General features: G+C 43.8%; 1 pseudogene across 1 annotated transcript in view; it reads right to left on the minus strand.

The window, feature by feature from the left end:
* Window positions 1–4,127: 4,127 nt before the first annotated feature.
* Window positions 4,128–13,027, minus strand: part of LOC311140706 (alkylglycerol monooxygenase-like) — a 44,032-nt pseudogene continuing 35,132 nt past the window's right edge. Inside the window, exon 13 of the transcript XR_014615500.1 lies at window positions 4,128–4,248. The product of XR_014615500.1 is annotated as an alkylglycerol monooxygenase-like (transcript). The remainder of the gene's footprint in view (window positions 4,249–13,027) is intronic.

Raw genomic sequence — 13,027 nt, forward strand, 5'->3', positions numbered from 1 at the left:
AACTTCAGATGGGCCTGGACATACGCTGGCTTGAGCAGGGGGACTTTGCGTGCGCTGCATGATTTTAATCCATGACATTTACATTTTTACATTTTAGTCATTTAGCAGACGCTCTTATCCAGAGCGACTTACAGTTAGTGAATACATATTTTTTTTATACTGGCCCCCCGTGGGAATCGAACCCACAACCCTGGCGTTGCAAACGCCATGCTCTATCAACTGAGCTACATCCCTGCCGGCCATTCCCTCCCCTACCCTGGACGACGCTGGGCCAATTGTGCGCCGCCCATGAGTCTCCCGGTCGCGGGCGACAGAGCCTGGATTCGAACCAGGATCTCTAGTGGCACAGTTAGCACTGCGATGCAGTGCCTTAGACCACTGCGCCACTCAGGAGTACTGTGTGTTACTAATGGTTTTCTTTGAGACTGTGGTCCCAGCTCTCTTCAGGTCATTGACCAGGTCCTGCCGTGTAGTTCTGGGCTGATCCCTCACCTTCCTCATGATCATTGATGCCCCACGAGGTGAGATCTTGCATGGAGCCCCAGACCGATGTTGATTGACCGTCATCTTGAACTTCTTCCATTTTTGAATAATTGCACCAACAGTTGTTGCCTTCTCACCAAGCTGCTTGCCTATTGTCCTGTAGCCCATCCCAGCCTTGTGCAGGTCTACAATTTGATCCCTGATGTCCTTACACAGCTCTCTGGTCTTGGCCATTGTGGAGAGGTTGGAGTCTGTTTGATTGAGTGTGTGGACAGGTGTCTTTTATACAGGTAACGAGTTCAAACAGGTGCAGTTAATACAGGTAATGAGTGGAGACCAGGAGGGCTTCTTAAAGAAAAACTAACAGGTCTGTGAGAGCCGGAATTCTTACTGGTTGGTAGGTGATCAAATAATTATGTCATGCAATAAAATGCAAATTAATAACTTAAAAATCATACAATGTGATTTTCTGGATTTTTGTTTTAGATTCCGTCTCTCACAGTTGAAGTGTACCTATGATCAAAATTACAGTCCTCTACATGCTTTGTAAGTAGGAAAACCTGCAAAATCGGCAGTGTATCAAATACTTGTTCTCCCCACTGTTTATACTGAGATCATGTGACACTTAGATTGCACACAGGTGGACTTTATTTAACTAATTATGTGACTTCTGAAGGTAATTGGTTGCACCAGATCTTATTTAGGGGCTTCATAGCAAATTGGGTGAATACATATGCATGCACCACCTTTCCATTATTCATTTTTTAGAATTTTTTAAATTTCACTTCACCAATTTGGACTATTTTGTGTATGTCCATTACATGAAATCCAAATAAAATTCCATTTAAATTACAGGTTGTAATGCAACAAAATAGGAAAAACGCCAAGGGGGATGAATACTTTTGCAAGGCACTGTACTTCAGCCCCATTCCTACGTTTTTTACAGGGGTGGGGGAGCACGCTTTGTTATTGTTTCAACTGCTGATTGCTGCTAAACGAGCCATTTATTAAAACAGTTTATTGGATATGAGAAAGACATTTACTTATTGTATAATGTCTGATATTTTCCCAAAGTTGTTGATCCCCCGTGAAAAGAGAAGAAACGTGTTTGTGGTCAAAACGCCGGCAATAGGTTTGTCGCCAAAAAACATTCTGCACGTCAGGTACAAATAGGCTACCCTTCCTGTTCATGCATTTTCTGATTTAATGTTGCTACCAAAATTGATCATGTTTATCAATTAAAACGCTCATAGCTAAGCTAAAGAAATGTTAATGCTTAATTGTTTTTCCACGTAATTGGAGAGAGAGGTCCTTCATGTTTCCTGGTCAGAGATTGTGAAAGGCCATATTTCCATGTTACAGCGCTTGTTTACAAAAGCAGAGGCGACCACCTGTTCTTATGAGATATCTAGCGTCTCCGAACACCTGTGTGTAATGGAAAGTTTTGTAACTGAAAATAAGTGTATATTTTGCATTTGTGAAAATATTTTGATTTGATATGAAAGTAAAGGGCTTTATGTTTCTAGAACTGTATCACAATGAGATTCGATTCACATTTAGATGTTTTGGCATAAGTCTAGGGCCCTGTGTTTTATGTCAGATGGTGCAGTACCATCCTATGACAATTGATTTATTGTGTAAAAATAAAGGTTCAAATCCAGGTCAAGTGACATGATCAACCAAAACACAGGGCCCTAAATAACATAACATATAAGGTCCTTGGACGTAAAAAGGAGTATGCTCGCCTACACTCCATAACAGTACATATTGGGCTAGGCCTAGCCTACCTTACAGGTAAGAGGCAAAATCCTATTAACTGTGTATCTCCAAATAACAGTGCATGTGATATCCTTTCCTACACCAAAACAACCTGCAGTAAATACTACTGACTGAATTGGACACATATTTTATTTAGCTTTGCTCTCTGGTGGCATATGCTGTGTAAAATACTGGCATTTTGAAACGCGACTGTGCAATATCAAACAGTGCTGAGGGAATATGTGAGACATTTTTAATAATTCACAGTGTTTTCACACAACAACAGAACACACAGTAGCATCAATTGACCAGGGCTCAGCTGGTGACACTAGTCTCTCTGATACACTTCTATACCAGGGTCATGTACTGCAGAGACATTGTTTCAAGTTTCAAGTTATATTAGTCTAATGTACGGGATACACTTGGTACACACCGTCCAACGAATTGCTTACTTGCAGGTTTCTTCTCGACAACGCAACAATAAGAAATAATAAAATATAAGAATAGGAACATAAAGTAAATGGCTCAGTAGAATAGAATAAACATTTTAGCATTAGTATAATACAGGCACAATTTATCGTCCAATATTTACACGTGTTTTGGGGATGGGGGGATTGGGGGGCAAGTGTTTAAATTGTGCAGTACTTAGAAATCATAGAGTCTGGTAGCAGCAGTTGTGATGTGTGTGTAGCATGAATGTGTGTGTGTGGATGTGTGTACACTGAGTATACCAAACATTAGGCTTGTAGATAGAAACTGTCTCTGAGCCTGTTGGTATCAGACCTCATGCTCCGATACCGTCTGCCTGACGGTAAGGAAGTGAACAGCTCATTGGACATTGAATAACAGGCACCACAGATATGTACTGTAGGCCTACGAGTCTATTCACGTGTTTCTGCCATTCGACTAGGCTTCTATTGGGTAGGCTGCCTACACTGTTTTTTAGTTTGTTTAATTCTAGGACCAGGCCAGCTGCCTACAGTCTGATGTACAGGTAACTGCCAAAATAAAGGAAACACCAACATAAAGTGTCTTAATAGGGCGTTGGGCCACTACGAGCCAGAACAGCTTCAATGCACCTTGGCATATATTCTGGAACTCTATGGGAGGGATGCGACACCATTCTTCCATGAGAAATTCTTTCATTTGGTGTTTTGTTGATGGTGGTGGAAAACACTGTCTCTGGTGCCTCCCTAGCGCCACTCCAGTGACCATGATTGTCCTGTGGATGGGGGCATTGTCATCCTATGGGGGCATAGCCAGGGCAGCCAAAATAATGATCAGCCCAGCATTTTTACACATGACCCTAAGCGTGATGGGATGTTAATTGCTTAATTAACTCAGGAACCACACCTGTGTGGAAGCACCTGCTTTCAATATACTTTGAATCCCACATTTACTCAAGTGTTTATATTATTTTGGCAGGTACCAGGTACAGATCTTCAGCTTCTCCTCCTCCAATCCTTACCTTAACTATTATTTGGGAAAATACAAAACTGACCCAAGATCAGAGTCTAGGGGCAACCTTATTTATAAAATGAATGCAGTCTTAAGGCAACAATAGTGCCACCTGGTGCAGAATCCCGAAACTATTTTCCAGCCCATGGTAGTGAAGTAGAGAAGGCTTCTACTGTAGTGTTACTTATTCAGATACCCTAATACTCATTAATCACAGTTTTAGTTATATAAAATACATGAATATCTAATACAGCGTTTATTTCTGAAATGTGTCTTATTTAGTCGATCATACTGTACTGCTGGCCTATAGACCAGCTAAATTGATGAGTGAGACTGGTAACAGAAAACTGTTTAGTCATAAATGGAACTGAAAGATATAAAGTTAAGTATTACATTTCATGAAAAAGGGGATCCTAGGAAAATAATCAATCAATCAATCAATCAGCAGCACCTGGGGACCTGACAATCTCATGTTGTCTTCTTCTTGACTGCAATCAGTTGGCTGAATGTCTGCAGGCCCCAGTACAGCAGGGAGATGGAGACAAAGGCCTACAGAGAGAGAGAGAGAGAGAGAGGAGGTTAGGCCAATGTGTTCTTTACTTTATTCGATGTCTATGAGTACTGACTGACTCATTTTACACCTCCATCTTGTTGTGACTAGATGCTGTTCGTGAGCACTTACACCAAACAAACTTTCAATTTCTTACGTATGTTTCCAAAATAGTCTGGATTGCTTTGAGGTAGATTAGATTTGCTTCATTCTCATACCCTCATTTTTGGTGTACCATTGTACAGTGGGGAAAAAAAGTATTTAGTCAGCCACCAATTGTGCAAGTTCTCCCACTTAAAAAGATGAGAGAGGCCTGTAATTGTCATCATAGGTACACGTCAACTATGACAGACAAAATGATATTTTTTTTTCCAGACAATCACATTGTAGGATTTTTTATGAATTTATTTGCAAATTATGGTGGAAAATAAGTATTTGGTCAATAACAAAAGTTTCTCAATACTTTGTTATATACCCTTTGTTGGCAATGACACAGGTCAAACGTTTTCTGTAAGTCTTCACAAGGTTTTCACACACTGTTGCTGGTATTTTGGCCCATTCCTCCATGCATATCTCCTCTAGAGCAGTGATGTTTTGGGGCTGTCGCTGGGCAACACAGACTTTCAACTCCCTCCAAAGATTTTCTATGGGGTTGAGATCTGGAGACTGGCTAGGCCACTCCAGGACCTTGAAATGCTTCTTACGAAGCCACTCCTTCGTTGCCCGGGCGGTGTGTTTGGGATCATTGTCATGCTGAAAGACCCAGCCACGTTTCATCTTCAATGCCCTTGCTGATGGAAGGAGGTTTTCACTCAAAATCTCACGATACATGGCCCCATTCATTCTTTCCTTTACACGGATCAGTCGTCCTGGTCCCTTTGCAGAAAAACAGCCCCAAAGCATGATGTTTCCAGCCCCATGCTTCACAGTAGGTATGGTGTTCTTTGGATGCAACTCAGCATTCTTTGTCCTCCAAACACGACGAGTTGAGTTTTTACCAAAAAGTTATATTTTGGTTTCATCTGACCATATGACATTCTCCCAATCCTCTTCTGTATCATCCAAATGCACTCTAGCAAACTTCAGACGGGCCTGGACATGTACTGGCTTAAGCAGGGGGACACGTCTGGCACTGCAGGAGTTGAGTCCCTGGCGGCGTAGTGTTTTACTGATGGTAGGCTTTGTTACTTTGGTCCCAGCTCTCTGCAGGTCATTCACTAGGTCCCCCCGTGTGGTTCTGGGATTTTTGCTCACCGTTCTTGTGATCATTTTGACCCCACGGGGTGAGATCTTGCGTGGAGCCCCAGATCGAGGGAGATTATCAGTGGTCTTGTATGTCTTCCATTTCCTAATAATTGCTCCCAAGGTTGATTTCTTCAAACCAAGCTGCTTACCTATTGCAGATTCAGTCTTCCCAGCCTGGTGCAGGTCTACAATTTTGTTTCTGGTGTCCTTTGACAGCTCTTTGGTCTTGGCCATAGTGGAGTTTGGAGTGTGACTGTTTGAGGTTGTGGACAGGTGTCTTTTATACTGATAACAAGTTCAAACAGGTGCCATTAATACAGGTAACGAGTGGAGGACAGAGGAGCCTCTTAAAGAAGAAGTTACAGGTCTGTGAGAGCCAGAAATCTTGCTTGTTTGTAGGTGACCAAATACTTATTTTCCACCATAATTTGCAAATAAATTCATAAAAAATACTACAATGTGATTTTCTGGATTTTGTTTTCTCTGTCATTTTTGTCTGTCATAGTTGACGTGTACCTGTGATGAAAATTACAGGCCTCTCTCATCTTTTTAAGTGGGAGAACTTGCACAATTGGTGGCTGACTAAATACTTTTTTCCCCCACTGTATGTATACATTCATGTGCACTGGACATGATTGATGGTCAGATGGACAGGTCTAGATACGTAAGGAAGGATAGCACAGCATCAACTTTCACTTAATACCTGATTGAAAGAAAACACAGAAGGACTGCGAGCCAGACATATTAGCACGGACATATAAGGACTGGCAAAGGTTAAGGAGTAGGGCAAAGTAATCTCCCATGATGCTCTCATGTTGGGGTCAAGAAGTCGGACGCCATGGGGGAATATGCCAGAAAATTCTGCCAAAAGCTGTCCTGTGGCGCCTGTCCCCCCCCCCCCTTCCCTCTGTGTTCTGGCTCATAAACTGCATCCTACCTCGCAGCGCAAGCCAAACCAGGCCCCTGTCCATCACAGGCAACGGCCTGATGGGAAAAAAGCAGCATTTCCTCTGGACACCACAGCTGTTTTCCTCAGAGAGGGAGAGTGGGAGGGAGGGAGTAAGAGAGCACAACAGGGCCTGGAATGTCCCCCCGCTTCTCCGCCCCTCACTACCTGTCCTGGCAACAGGTTCCCCACTGAGGGAAGGAGAGGACGGAGGGAGGGAGGGAGGGAGGGAGGGAGGAGGGGGGGGTTGAAGAAAAGAAGGAGAGGGAGGCAACCTGGGCCTGAGACCAAAGTCTTCACGTCTAGGACGGACCGACGTTTTTACACTGCAGCACTTTACAGAGACATGAAGTTGTGATGTGTGCTGTACCCATCCCGGAGATGGATTGGGATCGAAAGTGAAGCAAGGCCTCAGGAGTACCCCACAAATCACATAATAGGCCCGGCTAAACATATCCATGACAGACACTTCTATATCAAAACAGTATGTTGGATCGCCCGGGGGTACTGTATTGGTTCTGCTCTCATCTCTCGGTTGGCCGTACTACGCTACATTTTAATAGACTTCTCTGGGAAAATAATGCATGTGGGATAGATTACATGCGGAAGCGGCGAGCAGAGAACACTGGTTCACCAAGTAGGAATCTCAACAAATCCGCTCTCACTCACTTTGTTTTGATTTCAAGAGAGGGTAGTTCGTTAGAGCACCAATGAGTCAAACAAATCGTCTCAGAGCAAGACAAATGAAAATGCATGTGGTAGATCTTTATTTCTGAGTAGTTTCAGTTTTCTTGTGTCTAAATCATAAGATATGGAACATACTGTTCTACCTTTCAGAGCAAGGAGGAGAAACTTCTACCGTATTGTCGAGACCCCATTGACTATTCTGCCATCATGTGATAAATAAAGTGATATATTGAATAGTCAAGAAACCTGCCACCAGGTGAGAGGGTTCCTTTCTTCTCATACTCCCCACCTCCCTACACTGGAGGTACCTGTAGCAGTCCTGGGCAGTAGTGGGTTAACATGGTGGAGCCCTGAGTTCTCCCGTGCAGATGCACTCATGATTGAAATGAAAACAGCGCAGAATGGGTGCTGTCAGGAGTGTGATATATGACTTGTAATGGGATGTTTCCAGAGCTCCCCTCCCGTCCATATGGCTAGCCTGCCTGCCTGCCCTGCCTACAGTACACATTGAGAGAGAGAGAGAGAGAGAGAGAGAGAGAGAGAGAGAGAGAGAGAGAGAGAGAGAGAGAGAGAGAGAGAGAGAGAGAGAGAGAGAGAGAGAGAGAGAGAGAGAGAGAGAGAGAGAGAGAGAGAGAGAGAGAGAGAGAGAGAGAGAGAGAGAGAGAGAGAGAGAGAGATGCAATACTCAGACATCTGCATAACAGGGCTAGGAGATTCTTAAACACACACAAACACATACTCCCCTCAATCGCAGGCAGGGATAAACACATGAGCGCACACACACGCATGTGTGGATATGCATGCATGCACACAAATACACACACATGCTCGCAGGTAGGCACATGCACATATGTATGTAGCAAATACACACACACACACACATAGCTCTCCTCCTCCTGCTGGGTCTAGTTCCTGTCTCTTCACTATAAGCAGACACACTTGACTCCTTTCTTTGAACCCAGTTAACAGAGAGATGCTGAGCAGGTTAATGTCTCTCCAGAGAGGCTGCTCTGTCTGGGGCTTAACAACTGTTACGAGAGCCATGGAGAAACGCTTCCCAACACACACACAGACACACAGATAAACGGACACACACACATTGCTTGTACAGTAGTAATGTAGCAAAATAGTCATGATGAAGTCACAAAGGGACTCCTTCAGCTTCTCAGTCTACTCTTTCCACTCTTATCAGCACTATTTCCTCCAAGGATGTCAGGGGACAGATCCAAGGTCACTACAAACCTATCCCGTCCATGAGGCATTTCTACTGTTCTGGGGTCAGCGAAAGTGAAGGATAATTCACCATCCCCGACCTCCTGGCTGTGTGTGTCTCCACACTATTACACTGTCATTACTGCAGAGGCCATGGGCTTGGCACATTCTAAAGCCTCAGCCATGTCTCAAATGGCACCCTGTTTCCTTTATAGTGCACTACTTTTGAGCATAAGGCCATAGGGCTCTGGTCAAAAGTAGTGCACTTTATAGGGAATAGGATACCATTTGGGATGCACATTGTAAGCCTCAGCCATGAAAGTCTCGATCTTACTAATACCCATAATGCTCTGGGTGGCTCCAGTGGTGAGGCGGCCCACTCTGGAGAGAGAGAGCGCAGGCGGAAAGTTGGCAGCCGCGGCGCGACGGGAGCGGGTCCAGAAACAAGGGATGAAAAAACAAAGGAGCGAGAAGGAGAGAGAGGGAGAGAGGGGGAGACTTCTGCCTTGCAAAATCAAGCCCGGTGTGCTTTGATGGAGCAATCAGGCCAAGCCAGAGCCCTAGAACTAGAGTCTCAGTGGACGTTCTGTAAATCAGTTCAATGGGATTCCACAGAGAAGGGCAAAGATGGATGGAACCCTAGGGGGCTTGTAAGAGAGAGAGAGAACTATCCTTCCCTCCCTCCTTCCCTTCCTTCGCTCCACCTCCACCTCTGTCTTCTCCTCCCTCTCACCTTCTGCTCTGTCAGCGTATTGTACTGTAGGAACCTGGAGCCTGATCACATTCAAACATCCTGGCTAGTGGCTAGTACTGGGGTTGGAATAGCATGACAGATTAGCGTAGGGGTTTGTGGTCTTCCTTAACTCCTCGACATCCTCTTTTTCCTCATCTACCTCCTCATGAGTCAATGACAAAACAACAGTGACAAATTCCCAAGAACAGCATAAGGAGAAAGTTACAGATGCACAAATATCATAACCCCCCAAAAATGTTAGCATGTCTTGGGGGTATGATATTTGTGCGTCTCTAACTTTCTCAAATCCAAAGTGCTGCAGTACAGAGCCAAAATAATTAAGAAATGTGTCACTGTCCCAATACTTTTGGAGCTCATTCTATATGTTATTACATTGATTAGATTAGAGAGTGAGAATGTGTGTTGTGTGTGTGTGTGTGTGTGTGTGTGTGTGTGTGTGTGTGTGTGTGTGTGTGTGTGTGTGTGTGTGTGTGTGTGTGTGTGTGTGTGTGTGCATGTCTGTGTCTGTTACTTTTTTAAGGGGGAAAATAAACTCCCTGCAACAATGATTGCCTTGCATTATATGATTGACTGTGAGCAAGGATCTCTACACTCTTAGAAAAAAGGGTTCCAAAAGGGTTCTTTGGCTGTCCCCATAGGAGAACCCTTTTTGGTTCCAGGAAGAACCCTTTTGGTTCCAGGTAGAACCCTTTCCCCAGAGGGTTCTACATGGAACCCAAAAGAGTTCTACCTGTAACCAAAAAGGGTTCTTCAAAGTGTTTCCTTGGATTGTAAATTTGCGATCTAGTCATGTTGTATATTGTTGCTAATGGTTTTGTATTTCATTGATTAATCATTTACGATTAAGGGACAATAAATTATTTAAACTCCTAAGACAATCATTATGGTGTGCTTTGGTTTTTGAGGATATCAAGTCAGAGCCATTATTCATAGTGCCTCAGAGTTGGAGTGCTGATCTAAGATCAGTTTAGCCTTTATATCATCATTAATATGATTATATGGACAGGGGGGCCTGATCCTAGATCAGCACTCCTACTCTGAGACGGCTTTCAGGAATTAGCCCAAAAAACAAGCAATCTATTTAGATTTCCATGGCCTTACCTGGCATGAGCTTTGACAACACATATATCAGTTCTTACTGTTGAGTGACATGAACCCCAGCACATTGACTGATACTATTTCACACAGGCAGTAGTTTGGACTGTTTACTTGGAGAAAACACTATTATTACCCCATACTTCTATTTAAAATCCCTCAATTTTTGCCAAAGAGGAGATTTCCTTTCCATCCCTGGGAGCATTCAGATGATGTCATCCTCTCAGACTTTCCATAGCCCCAAATGATCCCTTAACCTCAGGCGTTTCAGTGTATTTCTGCTACCAGGCATTCTCTCCTCAAAGGGCACTAACGCTAACCTCTCACACCTGAAAATGAGCTAGTCGAAACAGAGCTCTCAGATAACAGTGTATTTTCACTGATTGCTGTCTTATCTTTTCATTCAGGGTTGGGGTGCCAACAATGGGGGGAACTATGGGTTTATAGGAGATATTGTTTTTGTAAATGGGTCAGGTGTTGGGCTAGATAAGAGCTGCCGTAAGCTGAGATGAGCTTTGGTGTTCACGTGAACATGATAATTGTTCTGACCTCTTTGTCTTCGACTCAATGGAATATTTTCTTTCTCTTCAAAAAGTTAGAGAAAATAAGAATAAGTGTTACACAAAATAGAGGAAGAGATCAAATATGATGAATTAATAAGTTATTCTGATGATTCTTGGCATACTTGTGGTTTGAGTTATTTACTGTTATGTGAGCCCTGCTCACAGCGAAAAGTGCCAACTGCAAACAGACTCTCATTGGCAAAGTAGCCTCCTCATGATACAGAATCAGACTACAGACAACAACTCTTTTCTCATTGATAGTGCAGTGAGTGACTCAGTTTGAATACTAAGTGGTTCATCATTCCTGGTTCCTTCATCATTCCTGGTTCCTTCTCCACAGGTCCATGGGACAGGTGTATTTTTTATTAGCTCCCTTAAATTGCTATGACTTCACTAGTTAGGGGGTTAGCCTGTTGGGAGAGTAGCTCCTTAATGACTGTGGGACAGAGTCTAACCCAGCTCTACAGCACGTTCCCTTATGCCTTCAGGCCTTCAGGCAGACAGACCATGGGCCTAAAAACCATATGTTTCATCATTACATGCCAGTCCTCAACGCCAGCCCCTAATCCTAACCACACACATGGACACATGCACAAACACACACACACATACGCACGCACGCAAGCATGCACGCCCACGCACACACACATATATATATATATATACACACACACACACATATATATTCTCTCTCACACACACACACACACACACACATATATAAACACACACACACATATACACATACACACACACAGACACACACACACACACACACACACATATATATTCTCTCTCACACACACACACACTTTACGCATGTCCACACACCACCATTCTACCTTATACAGCCTGGCTCCATGTGTGCCACTTAGACATTGGGTGTGGGTGGGTAAGGGAGGGTGAGAGGTACCCCAGTCTTGGTTTACAGGTCAAGCCTGCAGCTTTACAAGGGAAATCTCCAGAGCCACTATAAATACCACAGTGAGCTTTAAGGGTGCTGTATATCACGCCAGTGGGCTTTGAGTGCTTCAACTCAACCTATTTTTTGTAGTTCTTTTTTAATAGTGGAATTGAATGAGTGACTACAATTAAATGTGAACTTCCCTCCACTTTGAGTCCCCAGCTTGAATTGATTGGCGCGACTTCAAAATGACTCCCCCAGCAACAAAGAGCTGGCCGTTCACCTCACGCGTCAGGACAATATATCATTACTGTACCTCGGTTTCTTTGCTGCCTCACTTGTAGTAATGGGTAACAAGGTACAAAGTCAGGAACCGTTTCATGAAAATGGTGATGCTTTTCAATGGGCAGCACCTGCTTAGGTGACATTTATTCTGCTCCAACTGAAATACTGAGACATTGAATAGGGCCTAATGAATCATTCGCTGAAAGAGTATATAAAACAAAGATGTCATGGAGAAAATACTGCCATGTAGCATGTAGTGAATAAATCACGATGAACACGTTTTTTCAAGTCGAAGTTGAATACATTTGTAATTAATTCACAGCATATTTTGTTTTGTTTTTATCATCTTGAAAAATAATGTGTCTGGGAAAAAACTCCAGTCTCCTTTTTGAACACCTGAGTGTGCAGATGTGGAGTCACACAATAAAAGTAGCAATTCAGCCGCAGTGCTCACGTGCAAATCTCATCAGCCAGCTTTGGTTAGCGGCAGACAAGACTAATTGGTTCCAGAAGTGTTGCAGGTTTGCAGTTCGCACTGCCTGGGATGGCAGGGAACAAGGGAGTAAAGGAGGGAGAGAAGAGAGAGAGAGAGAGAGAGAGAGAGAGAGAAGAGAGAGAGAGAGAGAGAGAGAGAGAGAGAGAGAGAGAGACGAGAGAGAGAGAGAGAGAGAGAGAGAGAGAGAGAGAGAGAGAGAGAGAGAGAGAGAGGAGAGAGAGGAGAGAGAGAGAGAGAGGAGAGAGAGAGAGAGAGAGAGAGAGAGAGAGAGAGAGAAAGAAAGAGAAGGCAAGTAATGAGAGGTCAGCCACGATCTAGAACTCCGCCGCAAGTGCCAGAAACGCACAGCAATTTTATGCAGTCAATTGGGCCGTGCATCTGGAGTCATCCCATCACAGGTAAATGTGGGGCCGAGCCAGTGACGGTTCACACACACACACACGTAGTCTCTCTCTCACACACACACGCTAACACATACGCACAAACACAATGAGGCACAATGGACACATACAGGGACACATACAACTACAGTAATGGCATACTGTCACACCTGAACACAGTGCAGCTTCATCCACAGAGCATTGGCTGGCT

The sequence above is a fragment of the Coregonus lavaretus genome, assembly GCF_964263955.1.
Source record: "Coregonus lavaretus genome assembly, chromosome: 13".
Lineage (NCBI taxonomy): Eukaryota > Metazoa > Chordata > Actinopteri > Salmoniformes > Salmonidae > Coregonus > Coregonus lavaretus.